Below are 18,746 nucleotides of genomic sequence, written 5' to 3'. Positions count from 1 at the left end.
TTGTGGATCCTGTTTCCCCCAAAGAACACGGGGTAAAGGTAACGCTCGGGAAGGAGGTGGTTTATTCCTCCCTCCCGCACTGCGATCAACACAGAGTGGGAAAGCCCGAGGCTGAGGTGGCCGGATCGGTGGTCCGTGGGGTACAGGAGTTTTTTCCCCCACCCCAATGGCGATCCCATCGCCCTCCCGGGGAAGGGGGTCGAGCTGATCGCTGGGGGTTCCGGCCCTGGAGTGCCGGAGACTGGGTAGCCCCCGGACCCAGGCCGCGAGGAGGGTCCCCACGGACCCCGCTCCCCACTTACGCGGACGCCTCCCGCGGCTGCTGCAGCGACTGCCTATACATTTTAAATATCAGCATTTTGTATATGCATAGAATGTTTACCAAAAGTCTAACTCTGGTCATCTCTGGGGAGGGGCAGATTTGAGAAATTCTACGTTATTGTCCTTTAGACAAACAAACATGCTAATTCATTTTGCCCACTTGCAGCAGAGTGTAGTAAAGTGAATTTCAAAACTTACAGTGTATCAGAACCACCAGACCTTTTAAAAATTACAAATGCTAGGGTCCCATTCCCAGAGATTTGTTTTAGTTGGTCTTGGGTAAGGATATGAATATATTTTAAAGGCTCTCTGGATGAGTTTAATCAGTACTCAGGACTGGGAATGAGCCAAGATTAGGAACACAGGATGGGGAGCTGAACTGCCTGGGTTTAAATCCTGGCTCTGTCACTTACTCTTCCTGTGATAGTGGGCAAAATAATTAATCTCTTTGTGCTTTAGTGTTTTCGCCTGTAAAAGAATGAGAATTTTAGTAACATCTAACTCTTGCGGTTGTTGTGGGATTACCACACACACACACACACTTTTATAAAGTAGTACAAAGTATGCTTAATAGAGTTTGTTATTATTATTATTGCTACTGAGTCCAAGCTTGCTCTGCTTGCCACACGACAGGCCAATGAATCAGAGATGAGGTGTTGAGGCAAGGAATACAATTTTATTCCGAAAGCTGGCAGAAGATGGCAGACTAATGTCTCTGAAAAAGCCATCTTATCGGGGTCTGGATGCCAGTTTCTTTTATAGCATCAGAAAGGGATGGAGGGGTTAGTAAAGTAAAAAGCGTTATCAGTCTTGCAAAACATCTCCTGGAATGACTGGCCTCTGTGAAGGGATGTGTTAATTTCTTCTTTTCTGCAGCCATTCACAGGTAGGTAGGGTTCCCTGAGGCAGACCATTATGTATGATTACAATAACAAAAGCAGCATAAAGCAAAGGTTAAAGTCAAAGAAACAGATCCAACATGGAGTCCGATTTAGCGCTTCCCTGTTACGTTATTATGCCAATTTATTTTTTTAAAACCTGGCACTTATCATGTCTCTCAGAAGCCATTCCATATTTCCCTACTGCATACCGGACTACATGAGAACTTCTCACCCTGACATATCAGCTTTCTCTCTCCTTTTACTTCACATATACTATATCTTAGTTAAATAGGAGTAGGGATTTCCAAACCCTTTCAGAACATTCCCACATATAAAACAAAATGAGTGCTCCGTGTCATGATCAAATATGCTCAAATAAGCATCTGCTCTAAAGCAATAGTAGATAAGACTGATGACTCATCTGGGTTGTGAAATTATGTTTGAAGTACCTGTACACACAGGAGCCAGCATTTTCCCACTCAAACATCTATATGCTACCTATCCTGAGCGTTGTTCCTGAGGTCTTTTCCTACCTTCAGGCATTGAGAAGGTCTCAGACTATACCAAGAGGATGATGAATGTGTCCATGAAAATAATCAATAAACAATCAATAATAAGAATAGAAAAGAGTTTTATTTGAGCCAAACTGAGAACTAGCCCGAAAGCCTGCTTCCCAGATTACTCTGAGAAACTGCTCCAGAGAAGCAGGGTTTTCAGCACAGTTTTATATCTTGTGAGAACAAAGAACATTAAATAAGCCAGGGATACATTTCTTCAGTGTTTAAACAAAAAACAGACCAGCACATACAATTTCAGCATGTACTGTATGGCCTGTGCAGCTAGGAAGGGAGTCTTATCATCAAAGGAGCACCAGCATTAGCATCCCAAAAAGAGGAGCATTTAATCTATATTTTTAACATGGGCATTCTTTACTTCCAGTCAGTGTGCCCTTTTCTCTAATAATTAAAGCAGATGCACAATGTATGTTCGGTAGGCCACAAACAGGCATAAAATTCAAGTTAACTCATGCATAAGCCAGAAAGACTTCCCTATATCTCAGTGTGTAAAAATTTCTTTTATCAGATGGTTACATATAGGTCATGATCATAGGTCCTAGACAGTCACTTATAAGTGTGTCTATCCCAGAGACAGCAACTATATAGCATCCATATAGCCACTTCTTCCTACACCCATAGTAGCATCAATAATTGAACATGGTTCTCTTTACCACTGAGCCTTTTATACCACAGTCCTCTGAACAGCTAGACCAAGCAAATCAGATATGGTACCAGAAAATATGGCAAACCATCCTTTGTCTTTGCAAAATCTGCAGCACATCCATCACTTTGGTAGCATCTTCTGCTTTGATTTCTTTAAAGGGAGGTCCAGCTTTATTTTAAGGGATTGGAAAAGTTTCTTCTTTCCTTAACAATCACATAGAAAGCCCTTTCATTTTCTAGAGACGACATAAAGCAAGAGTACTTTTTTTGGTTAAAAAATATGAGCTGTCAGCCAGGAACAGTAATACACTGTAAAATGCAGCACTCATGCCTTCTCTCTTCCATTTTCCTCTGTTGCATTTTGTATTCACATTGCCACGTGAGCTTGCCTTCTGGCCAAAGGTGTTAGTTGATATGAGAAGGTTCATTTCTTTGAGAGGTTATTAGATAAAGAGCTAAAAGAAAGCACTACCAAGATAGCACAGAGAAAGTAAAAATACAGATCTGTCCCTCCAAAAGTCTGGCACTTCTTTTCCCGTAAGGATTTCATCTGAACTTGGAAACAGCATGTTGGGAGCTCTCAGAAGCATCTTAGCCCTGTCTCTAGAATATTTTCATGGAAAACAATTAAAATTCAGGGGGAAAAATAACCTGAATATCTTTCACAGAATGGAATTGTTTTTTCACCTGCTCAACACCGACTAATAAGTGATTGAAACAAGATTCAAGTCCTGTCTGTCAGGCTCCGAAGTCCACTATAAGACATAGCCTGCTGTTAAAACAGACACAACACTGCCTGATCTGATATATCTCAACATATTTTCAAGAATGGAAAGACAGAAGGAAAAGAAAAATAAAGCTAACATTTATTAAGTGCCCACTAGAGGCAGGCTCTGTAGGAACTACTTTACATAAAGCACTTTGTAAATAGCAAAGCAATTTTCAAATTTTATTCATTATACTAAAGGGTGAGATTTGTTTTTATCACCTGTGAGTACTGTCCTTTTTCAGCATCCCAGTACTCCCTTTAGTACTTCTTTAGACTTCATTTCTCCAGTTATTCGATGCCTTTCTTCTGTTCCCTTCGTTTTCAGGCAGAAACTCTGGTGTCTGCACTGGTCTGCCTTTTCCTAGTTGTAGATCTTTCCCTTCTTTCTCCTCCTTATTAAAAATGACTTTCCTATGTCTCATCAACTAATTGCTTAGCTAATACATTTTATAGCAGGATTTCTTTTTGTGCAAATGAGTGATGGAGACAGATAGCTTAAACACCTGAAACTAACCCAACATTGTAAATCAACTATACTTCAATAAAAGAAAAAAAAAAGGCAGATGGCTTAACACAAAAGCTGTAGCAAAGGAAGTTACTATTGATGGACTTGCACTCACTGCAGTAGGCCACTGGAGGAAACATCTTGAGGATGGTAGTGAGATTTTGCAGTAAGAAAGACATGGGTTAGATTCTCCGTTCTTTCACTAATGAGCTTTACGTTATTGGGCTAGTCACTTTTCCTCTGGTTATCTCATTTTCTTTGTATATAAAAGGAGTGACAAAAAAAGATTGTTACCATCTCTTTTAGCACTAAAGTTGTGTGATGTTATTAGTAATGGATCTTCTTAACAAAAAGTTATAAGTAGAAAGAGCATTATAAATGGTATATTATGCTGTCTTTTTGCAGTTCCCATTAAAAGCAGGTAAAAAAAGGCAGTTGCACAGTGATTTAGGAGCTACAACCTGGATATCTGCATGAGAATCTTGGGTCCATCACTTAATAGTGTCACTTAGCTGTGTGGCTTTGGGCAAATTGATCTCTCAGTTTCCAGATCTGAAAAAAAAAATGGGGATAGCATTAGTATTTTTAATTAAATTGTTGTATGATATAATGCATAGGAAGCACCTGACAAATGCTAGCTATTACTGTTATAAAGATGTGTATAAATCCCAGTATCTTAATCTGTTACAAGAATTCTTGAAAAAAGTAGAAACATCCATCAGAGAGAGGTAGTACAGAAAAGGATGTGTATTAATGTTTGTGTTGGGTGGAGGGGAAGACATTAAGTAGTAGTAATCCATGAACTGAAAGTGACAGGGTGGCAGTGAGTCCAGATTGATTCTCATCCATATCTTGTGTGTATTTAATGGACTGTTGGTCTTTCCTGTCTTTCACCCATTATCCTTTGCCAGTCTCTGTTTTGACTTGGAATACACAGAGCCTTGCTGAACAGGATGGATGATGTCTAATTTCCTTAGATTAACATGGAATTATGATGAAGAGGTTGTTGTTTGCAAAGGGTACTGAAATCCTTTCTAAGTGAGGCTTTGGCGGAAGTGAGTGGGTGCTCTTCGTAATCTTCCAGAAGCTTCATTTTAAAGTCTAGGTCTTAAAAATAATTTCAGAAATATCTCTTGAAGCAAGATATTGTCTCCCCACACCCACCCTTTCCACCAAGATTTGTGGGTTTTTAAAAATTATTTGAGAGCTATTTGGACACTTTTCATATCCAAGACTCTCTTGCAGACTTCTTGGATAATTATGGGGTCTGATCAGCGGTGAAGCTGAAGGAAAACCTTAGAAGTACACATGTTTGATGATTAAGGGTGCCAGCTGAGGCAGCAGAGTTGAATTTCTGGGGTTTTATAAGATTATATATGCCAGGGTGGCCTTTATCATTTTAGCCCATATCATAGGTCCTCAACAAACATTTCAATGGTTATATTGAACAAACATTACTTCTACATAATTTCTTCCATGGCATCCCTCTCCAATTCTTTTCACTCCTTAAGGAGCTGCTGCTCTTTTTGCCAGAAGGAATCATCTACTCAGGTCCACTGTACAACTGAGTAAGGATATTTTTAGAATTGTAGCCAATCTCTCCCCATTTCCTGGCAGGCTGCTTTTGTTTCTCTGCTAGTAGCAAGGGTCTTGGGATCAATTGATTCAGTTAGCCTGTTACTCTAAATTAGAAATTTTTCTGAGACCTCCAAACATTTCAGCAAAGCCATCTTCTATCTGCCTTTCTATTCTACACCCCCTGAGACCACACTTTTTCCTGATTTTGAAGTTGGGTGGTCCCAACATACCCCATATCTGTTACCTCTGCCCATAATGTTACCTTTTCCAGTTACTCATATTTTTATACCCAGAATACTTTCCTTCCTCTGAACCTTGCCTATTGCATGAAGACTCCATTACAATCTCCATCTCTTGGCAGAATGCTTGCAATCGACACTCGGCCCTCATGTGAGGACATTTCCTTTTCTTGCGGCTTTTATGGGAAAATTGATAGTTCTTTCAAGCCCTCATATTACACTCCTAGAGATGTCTCCGAGACCCAGTTGCCACTTCCAAAGCATTATTTTTATACCCTCATATAAAAACTTCCTCTCATGCCATCTGATTGTATATAATCAGCCACCCTTCTTGATCATTACTCTCTGCCAAGCCCCTAGTCATTTTCCTTATATTCATGTCCTTACTATTTATCCTATCCATCTCATCTTCACTGACTTCAATATCCACTTACACAAGTCAGCTAACTCCCTAACTTCACCGATTCTTGGTTTCTTCCATACCAGGCATACCCCTTCATGGCCACATCCTAGATACAGTCGTAATTCATAATTTCTATACTTCTGACATTTTAAACTCTAGTGCTACTTTCTAATTAATACCTCCTACCTTTTCACCTATCTTTCCTTTTTTTCCACTAAAATTAGTGTATAATCTCATAGAGACCTCAAGTATGTGACATTCTATTTTCTCTATCAGCGATCTCCCACCTTCATGTCGTTCCTTGCCAATTCATAACTTTAACCACTTTTTTGCCCATGCACTCAACTCTGTATTCTTCTTGACCATTCTATCCCTTTGCTTGGTATCATTCAACCCCAATTTTATTTAACTGTCTGTTTTTTTCCTACTTCACCTGAGGGTGCTAATCATAGCTTTCCTTAGTTATTTTTCTTAATAGCATATCTCCAAGCACACGTGCCTCTACAAGCTCCAGTTCTACAGTCTCAACTTCGCCTTCAGTGCTAGCCAGAAATGCTTCAATAGATTGATTTTAAAAAAAAGAAAAGAATAAAGATATGCTTCTATGTGTCCCTCACTGGCTCTCTCTCCCCTTTATCTCAGTGATTATTTCAGACATTCACTGCTGTCCTTGAGTCCTCTGTTTTCATCAAATGGCTTCATCTACTTGTCAGAGAAAACAGAGTCCAGAACATGTGATTCCCTAAAGTTCCTCCTCCCACCCTCATGACAATATCTATATCTGCACGCATCCTTACAATCTTCCCTAGAAGTTTTGTGGAATGGGAGACCTCCTTTTTCAAAACTAAATCCTACATCTATGTTCTGAAATTCCCCTCCCCTCCTGTGAAATTAAGACCTTCCTCTTTAAATTGTCCTTTCTCCTCCCTGGATCTTTGACATTTCAATATCCGCTGGCTTTTTCAACGCAATCAATAAACAAGATGGAGATTCTTTGGTCATTGTTTTCACAACCAAGTATTTTTTAAAAGAATTGTCTCTTACAGTTATCTGCACTTTTTCCTTTCCCATTCCTTCTTGAACCTACTGTAGACCACAGGTCTCTCATTCCTCCAGTAAAATGGCTTTTAGCAAGGTTAATTCCAGCATATTTTCAGTCTTTATCTTATTTGAACTTTTCATCAATTGATACATCCTGCCCTTGATTCTGTGACACCACTTGCTTTTAACTCTCATGCAATGTAGCTAGTGCATCTCAATCTCCCTTGCTGGCTTTCTTTCTCTAACTGCCCCTGTGGTGGGCTTTATTTTTAGCTCATTCTCATTTCACTTTATACAAGCTTGTTACATGAGCCCTTAGCCTTAATGGCCACGTATAGGCTGATGATTCACAAATCTCAACCTCCTGATCTTTTTCCTGAACTGTAGATCTACACACTCAATTGTTTCTAAGACACTCTTCAGAGCTCATCAAACTGGACATACAAAATAAAAGTCTTCCTCTTTTTTTCTTTCCTTTTCTTCCACCAAATCTGTTTCTCTCTCTCTCTCTCTCTCTCTCTCTCTCTCTGGTGTTTTCTATCTTATCAAACAGCCACATGATCCAAGTCAGAAATTTGGGAGTCATTTTTTAGCACTTCTTATCATTCTCCTTCATCCACTTAGCTGCAGAGTCCTACCTCCTAATTATCACTTGGATTTGTTCCCTCCTCTTTATTCCTATTGGCAATGCCTTAATTTTAGCTATTGTTACATCAGTAAAACTATGGATTACTGCTAAATTCTTTTAACCAGCCTCTCCCCTCTCCTGCTTAAATTGCTTTCCACAGTGCTGTCAAAGTGCTATATCTCAAAAACAAACCTAATTCTATCACTTCCCTGCCTTAAACTCTTCAGTGACTCCCACAAACCAAAGAATAAAATCCAGACCCATTGCATACCACCGAGACTCTTCATGATTTAACTCCTAACACTTCTTTCTTTAGCTTCTTCTCTATGTACTCCCTATACTTCAGCTAAATCCAATCACCCGCTGACCTTTGAATGGACTATATTTTCCCATGTTTCCCTGACATCATAAATGCTCATCTCTTTTGATTTCTGAAATATTATCTCTAAAATATCCTCAAACTGTTCCACTCCTTTTCATCCTTAAACACCAGTTTAGAAGTCACTTCTTTGTGAAGCCTCACTGAATCCTCTATATTCAGTTAATTACCCAACAGGGATTTCTCTCCTTTCATCCTGGAATATTCTTGTAGCACTCTTTACATGTATCTTAAGCCTGATTGCTTGTCTGCCTACTCCATCAGACTATAAACTCTCTGAGGTCAAGGAATATTCTCTCTTATTCACCTTTCTTTCTCCAACATCTAATACAACTCCTGCTACAGAGTGGATATTTAGTAAATGTGTGTTGAATTAAATGGATGAATTTGCTTATATCATAGCAAAATTCTTTCCCTTGTTTTTTGGCTTTTCTCTCCAAAAAGACAAAATTACCCACCCACCCCCCATATTTGGTTTTCCTCTCCAAAAAAGACAGATTTTTCAGATTATAACATATTCATTATTTCTCAGAGTTCCCATCCTCCTCTTCTTCATCCTCTGCCCTATTGCTTAAATGGATGTGTATGTGAAATGGTGGTGGTCTCCCTTTCCAGGCTTGTTGCATTGAATGATATGTAATGGAGCCTGGGCACAGTGTATGGGAGAAGAGGCCTCTGGTAGGATTCAGCTGGGCACATGTACCTGCTTGCCTAGGTAAACTCAAACCAGTTGGAGGAAGGAGAGCCTATCCCGATTGTTTTGCCTATTGTGGAGGGTAAATAAACCATCTTGTTATAGCATCCTGACTGTGACATCTATAAAAAACAAACAAACAAAAAAAAAACCAAATAAATGAACAAACCAAATTAAAAAAACACATAGATACAGAGAACAGAGTAGTGGTTACCAGAGGGGAAGAGATGGGAAGGGCAAAATGGGTAAAGGGGATCAACTCTATGGTGATGGATGGGAACTAAATTTTTGGTGGTGAGCACACTGTAGTGTATACAGAAGTAGAGATATAATCTTGTACATATGAAACTATGTAATATTGTAAACCAATGTTACCTCAATAAATAAATAGATAAAAAAGTATTAAAAAATAAAAGCTCCTTGCCTGTAAATAGTAGGTTCAGATACTGAAAATCAAGACAGTAATTCTTTGGTACAATCAAACAAATATGTTACTCACACAAGTGGGGAAATTCTGAGGCAAGATGCTAGGAAGACGGTTATTTGGGAAAAAGTCTGGGAGAGAGAGAGAGAGTGAGAGAAAGAGAGAGAGAGAGCTCACAGGCATTTTATAACTAATGGTTACCAGAGGGGAGAAGGATGGAGGGAGGGGCAAGATAGGGGAAGGAGATTAAAAAGTACAAACTACTAGGTATAAAATAAATAACATACAGAGATATAATGTACAACACAGGGAATATAGCAATATTTCATAATAACTTTAAATGGTATACAATCTGTAAAAATGCCAAATTGCTCACTATGTTGTACAGCTAAAACTAATATAATATTGTAAATCAACTATACTTCAATTAGAAAACATGGAATCCCCACTGGCATGAAATTTAAGAGACAGCTATTAGCACAAAATTTAAAAGAGGCATCAAGAGGGTGCAAGAGCTTGTGGAGTATGTGTATGAGCAGGGTAAGCCTTATCAGGATGCTGAAGGAGGCAACATACATAAGTAGGAAATGTGGCCTAGAGATTGCTGGTACTAAATCAAACGTCAGCTAGGATTCAAGTTTTTTCCAGTGATCTTCACAATCTATCCCTGATGTCTGAGTTCGTACAGCAACCTACCACATTTCCTGTAAATAAACTTATGCTTGAGAGAGATCAAATTTGCAAAACCAACTCAAAATAATCAGACCAGCAATTATTATAGCTCCCTGAAAGGTAGTACAGCACCATCACTGCAGGCAGAAGGAGACATCCAGGAGAAGAAATCAACCAGAGCCCAGGGAACCTCTTAGAGTACTTTGTAATATTATTTATTATTTTGGTTTGTTCTATCTGTTGGAATATTCCAAAGACCTTTCCTGTACTATTGGCCCACCTTTAAAGCACAAACTTCACCTTGATATGACAAGAGGTAGTCCAATGCTAACTTTTTAACAGTTACCATAGCAGCTGGAGAGATTTATGCCACGTTACAGGCTTCTAAGGCTTGATCTGCTTGATATGCATGGTCTTCTAGGAGTGATGCCACTGTTTGGGTGGCCTGTGTGAATTGAGTTTGTGTTAATAAATTGAAAATACCTAAATTTGTGCTTGTTATACCAAAGATTTTGAAGAGGCCCAATATAATAGGTAAAAAGATAATTTGCTGCTTCTTTTTGTGGGAAGGCTAGATGAGAGAAGTTGATTTTCTAATTGGATATAGAGAGACCAGATACTAAATATGCATAAAACAAAGGTCAAGGTGCATAAGGCAGAAGGGGGAGGAATGGAGGAGTAGAACATGCTACCCTACTGAACAGGAGTGGTACCACAGGAGAATGAGTAGCCCATGGGGGCTTGGGGAGTGGAATTTCTGATGGGAAAATTTAGATCAGGGCAGACATATGAGGGTCAAATAGTCTTAATGGATGGACATGGCTGTATATAATATTGATTGATGGTGGGAGACAGGAAGGACATACAGTCCATGAAGGGAAATTTAATGAGGGCAAGAGAATGCTGGGAAGAAGTGCAGAGACCAGATAAGGAGAAAATGATGAGTAGTCAATATGGACATCAAACACCTCCAAGGGGACAAGGATCAGTTGCATAAGTGGTCGTCCAGGCTGGAGAACCATGTAGCAGACCCTACATTATTAGAGATGTAGCTCTTAGGTAACATGTTAGATTAATATTATCTAGCAAGCCAAAGAAACAAGGAAGGGGGAATGATGACTGCGAAACAGTGGAGAGTGAAATGTGGATTGTTGGACAAGGGGAAATCATAGCTACTGCAGTTGTCAGGGTCATGATGGAAAATTATGTGGGAACAATTATAGGGACAGTAATCGTGGTCAGGTCCCAATTGCTATGCATAGTAATAGGTAGAGTTTTAGGCCTTTGTGGAGGGATAGTGGAGGTGAGGATCTCAATTCAAATTTTAGGTACCCAAGAGGAGAAATTAAATGATGTGGCACCAGTAGGAGTAAATCAGCTAACTTATAGGGTGCTAGTTTACACCAAGCAGGCAGTTCATGAAGATGGAAAAGAATGGGTCAAGAGCAAATCTAAATAATTTACAGGGAGTTCTTTGATGCAGCAGGATAGATAATGGGGCTTGCCAATAGGCTTTAGTTCCTTGCAAGATACCCTTACATGGTATAAGAGAGGATATGAACTCGTAGAGATGTAGGTAAGTAGGATGGGTAGGATCTTCAGTTAAGCAGTTGACAATAACCTGGTGGCACTGGCATCATCTAAGTAGGGAACAGAGGCCTGCATAGATTGAAATTGAGGGATAAGGTAGGAGGAGAGAGAAGAGAGGGCAGTTGGGGAAATTATAGGGAATCCAGGTGTGTATGTAGGTGGGGCCAAAGAGCTAGGGGTTGAGTCTGGGAACAGAGAAAATAAGTCTGGTCAGAATCTTTATTTGGTGGGTTTTGGCATTGAATTGTGGTGGCAGAACAACTTGTGGTGTCAGCATCGAGGCTAGGACTGCCAAATTGTGCTGAGATCATCATTTGAGATGAGTTCATCTACTGGGCAGAAGTCATCATCTTGAAAGTGTTGGGCTGCTGGACTGATGCCATCATATCTGAGGTGATGATTTGTTGTCTATGTCCTTGTATATTACTGGCCTGTGGGTGATACCTGTAAGAAGCCTAGTGGGGCAGGTGACCAGGAGCCCCTGACATGAATCCTGAGCTACATTTAAGACTTTAAAGCAAAGTTTTACCTTTGAAAAAATATTACAAAAGTGGCTGAATATTTGCTTTTGCCCTCCAGGTGTTACAGAGTAATTTCTTACAGGGAAACTGTGAACTGATTGAATACTCCAAACAAGTAGGATAAAAAGGGGCCCAAGTGGTTTGGCATTGAGCTGAAGTGGTGGAATCCCACATCCAAACCATGAGCCAAATAAGGCACAGCCAGAACAAGCAGAACTAGAATGTTCCACAACTTTGGGCCTTTGGCATATAGTCCCTGGTGTGCTGGGAGTGCCTGGTTATTATGATGAGAGTCACGGGCATTGTCATCCCAGATCCTGTAGTGGCTCCTCATTCAGTGTCACTGTAGTGAGGTGGATCCAGAGCTGGTATCCTTTTTAACAATACTGGCCTGGAGAACTCAGTTAAGATCTTTCTTCTTCACTGGAAGAGCCACACAATTGGAAGTAGTATCAAGTGTGGAGACTTCTATTCCCTGGAAAGAGGAACCTCCAGTTAACCAGACTTTAAAACCATCTTATTGGGAAAGGACAGTAGACTTTTGTGGAAAGCTTCCTTGTGGCGTACAAAATAAACTTTTGGGGTGGGGGCAGACTCAATTTTTGGTGAGTCTCATTCTATTATTTGCCCCTTATCCAGGCACTAATTCAGCATGCTTTGTGCCAGAATAGAAAGGGGGTAATAGAATGGGGATATATCATTAATTTGAAGGTGCTGTTACATTTGGATATTGTATACCTAGACTTATAAGTGAGAAGTGCCCATTTGTGGCTAGAAAGGGGATGACAAATGGTTCAGGAATAAAATGGCATGTTCAAAAAGAGATCCAATATATAGACATATTTAATAAAAACCTGATTTCAAACTTCTTGCTGGTTGCATGATAATTGGCCAGTGTTACGTATTTTCCCTAAACATTTATTTCCTCATCTGTGAACTAGAAGTGGAAGTACACACCGTATAAAAGTGTAGTGAAGAATAAAAGAGAGAATGCACATAACTTAAGCAGTATTGATCCTGGCATTTAACAAATTCTCAGTATATATTTGCTGAATAAATCATTACTTGTATTCCTCCCAACCAACCGGAAAAAGAATAAAGGTTAGTGGTTGGAGACTGGGGAAGTTTAATGCATTTTGTCCAATCCAGTACCCTCCCTCTGACACTGTTATATGAACAGACCCGCATAGACCCTCTGCTGGGAAATGGATGGTCTCAGAAATTTCTTGGTGGCTGAAGTGAAACTGATCAGCTCTGGCTGTGGGTAGTTGACATCCTGGCGTCTGCTGCTTCAGTCTGTTTCCAGGCCACTGTGCTAAGGTCCCTAACTAAGTCCCTGCACAATGTCGATTCTGCTCTGTCTGCAGGCCTTTTATATCTGCCTACCCTATCAGCACCATGTGATAATACAAATGCAAAATTGTATTATTTGCATTCATAATAATAATGTAAGAGTGAAGAAAAAGGTTATCACTGAATATGGCTATTAATTAGGGCTTTTTCTATACTTTTTCACAATCTATATTTAAAATAGATTGCAATATGTATTGTTTTTAGTCACAGGTTAGTGCCATCTGGCGAAAACACTCAATATTATAGCTTGGATGTCACATAACAGGTAACAAGGAGTTGAGGGGGCATGAAGGGGTTTTATGTGGTACAGGAAATCAGGCAGAGCACTCAAACACTGAATCACATGACAAAAAGTATTCTTTAGATCCTCTCTCAGCTAACAAGAAAGGTGTGTGTGTTTGTATGTTTGTATGTGTGTGTATTTGTGTGAGACACAGGGAAAAGAGAGAGAGACAGAGAGACAGAGAGGTGTAAAAAGTGTTCAGGAGCTAGTGAAAATGCAGGTAAAAGGTGCTTATAACCTCATTTTTTTTTTCTGTCACTGATATGCATTTAACATTTTTGAGTGTAAAAGAAATAAATTTACAGAAAATAATTTTTAAGAACTTTTATTGAGATACAATTGACATACAATAAACTGCATATATTGCACATATTTAAGTGTATAATTTGATATTTTTTCTTATTAGTAATGTATATATGGCAATCCCAATCTCCCAATTCATCCCACCCAAACCCACCCCCCCCACTCTCCCCACTTGGTGTCCATATGTTTGTTCTCTACATCTGTGTCTCTATTTCTACCTTGCAAACCGGTTGATTTGTACATTTTTTCTATATTCCGTCTACATGTGTTAATATATATTTGTCAGAAAATAATTTTTTGATTCAATTTAAAACCCCATTTCTTACATTTAAAAAATATATATCAAGTTCTTTTCCTGATGACCAAATTAATATATTTGAGGCAAAAAACAACAACCATTGGAAAATATATCTGTATAAGAGGAAATTTTTATGTTGTTGCCTTTTATCCTGCCATATCACAAGAGAAACCAATAGCAATATTTGGATGTATAGTCTCCAGATGTGTGTGTGTGTGTCTACCCCAGGAAATGTAATTTACCTCCTACAACTCAGGTATTGCCCATCTTCAAAATGGGAGCGATGGATCCTTCCTTACATGATCACTGGGAGTAGAAAATGAGAAAACCTGAGGAGGTTTGTCACATCGGGCACATTCAGAAACTGGCCTCACTCTGCTTTCTCCCTCACATAAAGAAGTCATTTTACTACCTACTGTTCCAGTTGTCTATTGCTGTGTAACAAACTGTCATAGAATTTAGTGGCATTAAATATTTCTTTTGCTCACCAACTCAGTGGGTCTGGAATTTAGACTGGGCAGTGCAAAGACAGCTTTTCTTTGTTCCACAATATCTAAGAGCTTAGCTGTAAAAAATCAGAGGTTCAGAGTGACTTGATGGCTGGGGCTGGTGTCATCTGAAGTCATCTAGTTGATACTAGCTGTGGGCTGAGACCTGAGCAGAAATTGCTAACCAGAACATCTGCATGTGACATCTGCATTGGTCTAAGCTTCCTCACAGCATGGTGACTAGCTTCCAAGTGCAAGCAACCCAAGGCTTGTGCCCAGAAACTGCCATCACCACTTCTGCCATATTCTAGTGGTTAAAATAGGTCGTAAGTATGCCCAGGTTCAAGAGGAAGGACCATAAACCCCACCTCAAAGAATTTATGGACGTGATTTAAAATCACCATGCTTCTCTTTGTTTCTTTTTATCCTACTGACTTTTCTCAATAAATACCAACAAGAAGTATTATTTTTAAATTATTTTTGTTGTTGTTGTTGATCTTTAATAAGTGCCCACTGGTATTTGCAAGAATTGAAGAAAGTTTACATGGTCGTTATACTCTGGAAAACCCAGGGAATTCTGCTTGACTGTTGTGTGCAAGGCACTATACTTGCTCCTTGACATAAATTACCCCAGTTGTCCCCTACAACATAACTCTGATGTGGAGTATTAGTATTTCCATTCACTAGATGAGGTCTTGGGTAACACAGTCACTGTATGAAAAAATTGATACTGTAACCCAGGTCTTTATGATATTATATTCAATGTTATTCCCTTTAGCTTGGAGCTATCTTTGAAAAGAACTCCTGAGGTAAGCTCAATAAAAATATGACTCCATAAGTCATCTATACTGTATATATAAATGTCTAATATGGCAGTATATTAATAAAGAAAGGGCTACAGAAAGACATTATGTTCTGTAAATTATACGGGTTCTAGAAATGGAAAATATGGTTTGATTTTGTGTTGGAAAAACAGTTGAAAAAAAAGATTGAGTGTATTGGCTATGTTTCTGTGATCCTGGTGCTCTTGTGCGGGTCACACACTGGTTGTCTTGGGATCTATGTTTTGATCAATGACAACTTCATTGCATAGGTGTGTGGTATCATGGGAATGGAGGCCTACTTGGAAGAGCAATCTTGGTTTACATTTTAAATTCTGTTGTTGGTAAAGGACAGAAATGCACCTCATTTTACTTCATTGCTACTTGAGTGTAGCAAAAGGGCCTCCAGCTGAAAGAAGGAAGACACCATGTATAATCTAGGAGGGAAGCTGGTAGCTCTTAAGGCAATGGACACATGCTGTTTGATGGGGAATTGGGTGGACTCTCACTGGATACGATGCTAAACTGGATTTCATTTTTTGTGGAAAATGATAACAAGTATGTTAATTCAGGGTGCTTTAAGGCACTTTTATAAATTTCTCATAAAGCTGGAACCCCTACCTGGGGCTACTGAACCCAAGGCCTTTGCTATTGGTAATAATTGGTCCCAAACAGCCTCTTGATGCCACCATGCTTCAATGTCATGAACCAGAGGGCATTTAATTAAAATAATTCAACTAATCCTCACATTCTTCTCCTGCACAAACCTGGACATTTGACAAGCATGACAAGTGAAATTCAGGCTCACAGGTGAAGTAAAGAAGACAGGTGAAGGGATTTATGTGAGGTTGTTAAAGAGTTACTGGGTTAGGTCTGATACCAGGACCCAGAGAGGTCTCCTGAATTCACTCCAGTGGCCTCTCCAGCAGCCAAAGTACTGGTTTTATTCCCTACTGGCTTTGTTTTTTGCTGAGTGGTATCTCATCTTTCAAGGAAGCTGCGTGTGTGTGTGTGTGTGTGTGTGTGTGTGTGTGTGTGTGTAGAGAGAAAGAGAAAAAACCCAGTGCAGTGGTTAAGATCTTAGACTTCAGAGTCAGACAGTTATGCATTTGAGACCCAGTTCACATTATTTTCAACATTCAGTGGTTATAGGATAAATTATCTAATGGAGATGGTAAAGAAAATTATAATTTTTATCATTTTCCTTTCTTTCATGTATTTTCCTAAACCCTGATTTTATTGTATAGTATGATTTAGGAGAAAATTTCCCATTGATTTCCAAAAGGAAAAGATGGTACAGACGGACAGAGCATAATAGTGGGACTGCTAAACAGAGAAATGGATTCAGGAGACACATACTGTTGGGCCCATATAAACCTACATCCTTTTCATTAATGAACATTAATTTTATTAATTGATTAATATAATTCATTAATTATATTAATACTCCCTTCAAGTAACCATTTTGCTAGCACTATAGTAGGCTTCTAACAGGAACTGGCTAAGGTGACCTAGCTAATTTATTCTGTCTACTTGATTGTTTAGTACTTCTTATGTGGTAGGTACTCTTTACTGGGTGTTAATATGCAATACAAAGATGTTCACTTTTTGCCTACTCCCATTAGTCCATCCACATGCCTCCTCTCCAGATTTTCTTGTACTGGATATTCTAACTTTCTCCTTCCAGGACCCGGACCAACTTGACAAGTCATTTTCCACTGCCTGTGAGTTCATATATATTCTTACCTTGGGCCAGTTCTCTTTGAACCAAGGTGAATGACTAGATGCGCTCCCCATAGTGCTGCGCATTGGGAAAATTTACCCTTAAAATGTATGTCTTTCAAGGCTACCTCTGAGTGAGGCTTAGGGCAGCAGCATTCCGTTTTCAGCTTGTACCTGCATACTGGGCCAACCCATACATGTTTCTTTCTCCAAGCTGGTCATAAGGAATCTCCCATGGCCACAAGTGTGAGCTGAGACTTGAGGCTCTGATGCAACAGTTTTGATAACTTGGGAGCCTGGGCCACCCATACCAGTAGTTTAATTGTGCTTTTGGGACCTTGCCAATGCCCAATCCCAGCTATACCACTTCCAATTTACAATGAATCATTGCTGGACCCACTCAAGTTTATGATTTTGTGGGTCTGACAGTAGTCAGCTCACAATGGGAAATTCTAGCTGTATATTCACTTAGTGTCAAAGGATCAAGTGCTCATCTCTATCAAGGCCCAATAATGTGCCGGGGCGGGGGGTCTTTTTTGAGTGGTATCTAATTCTTCATTGTAGATGGCATGGTCTTGCTCCAGGACATCAGAGATTATATTGTAAATCTCCTGTTGAGGCTTGCCATAAAGTACACATGTCATCTATTCCCTCTACATGTACCTACCTTTACTACCATAGGATCTGTTGGGTCATATGGCCCAAGCAACAAGGCTGCATACACCCCAACTTGGACCTACTACAGAGCCTTTTTTCAATTAAGCCCAACTCAAAGTTGGTATTCTTGCATACCACTCAGTAAATGGATCAGAACAGTATTTCCAAGTTGGAATATGCTGCCTCCACAATCTGAAGAGGTATATCAGGTGTCTCATTTATCCTACTTGATGGTGGATGGCTAAAAATGCTATAATGCATCCTGTGTGTTCATAAGATTGTTCCTGTATGCCCAAGACCACTAGACCCTAAAAATTTCCCTGATGTGAATCTCTGATGGTTTTATCTCCCACCCTCTGGAACATTATGTGTTTTATTAAGGACTCAAATGTACCTGCCAGTTCTTTCTCATCTGATCCAATTAACAGGATATCATCTAAATAGTGGACCAAAGCAATATTATGCAGAATGTCCACATGTTCCATATCTCTTTAAACTATGTTATAACAGAATTGGAATGTTAACATATCTCTGGGACAAAGCCATTACATTAATTCCGTTGTTCAACTCATGTGAATGCGAACTGTGCTTGGACATTCTTCATGGCAAGGATGGGAAAGAACTCATTTGTTAGATTAGTGGCCATGTCCTATGTACTTAAAGCCATGTTAATCTGCTCTAGCAAAGATAACACAACCAATACGGCAGCTGCAATTGAGACTAATTACTTGTTTGAGTTTGTGGTGGTTTACTCTCCTCCTTCATAGTCCCTCTGGACGTTTTTATGGCCCAGACTGATAAATTAAGTGGGAAAATGATGGGCATATTACCACCGCATCCTCTAAGTCTTTAAGGGTGGGGCAAATTTCTGCCACTCTCCACAGGATTTTTTTAAATTTACTGTCTTGACCAGAGTGGTAGCAGAGTGGTTCCAGAGGCTTCCACTTGGATTTCCC

General features: G+C 39.5%; 1 protein-coding gene across 2 annotated transcripts in view; it reads left to right on the top strand.

The window, feature by feature from the left end:
- The window catches only part of ZMAT1 (zinc finger matrin-type 1), a 161,805-nt gene that overhangs the window by 104,955 nt on the left and 38,104 nt on the right, over positions 1-18,746 (top strand). The window lies entirely within an intron of this gene.

This window comes from Hippopotamus amphibius, chromosome X (assembly GCF_030028045.1).
Source record: "Hippopotamus amphibius kiboko isolate mHipAmp2 chromosome X, mHipAmp2.hap2, whole genome shotgun sequence".
Taxonomy (NCBI): domain Eukaryota; kingdom Metazoa; phylum Chordata; class Mammalia; order Artiodactyla; family Hippopotamidae; genus Hippopotamus; species Hippopotamus amphibius.
Note: the sequence above shows the minus strand (reverse complement) of the source record. Positions and strands in the feature narration are given on the sequence as shown.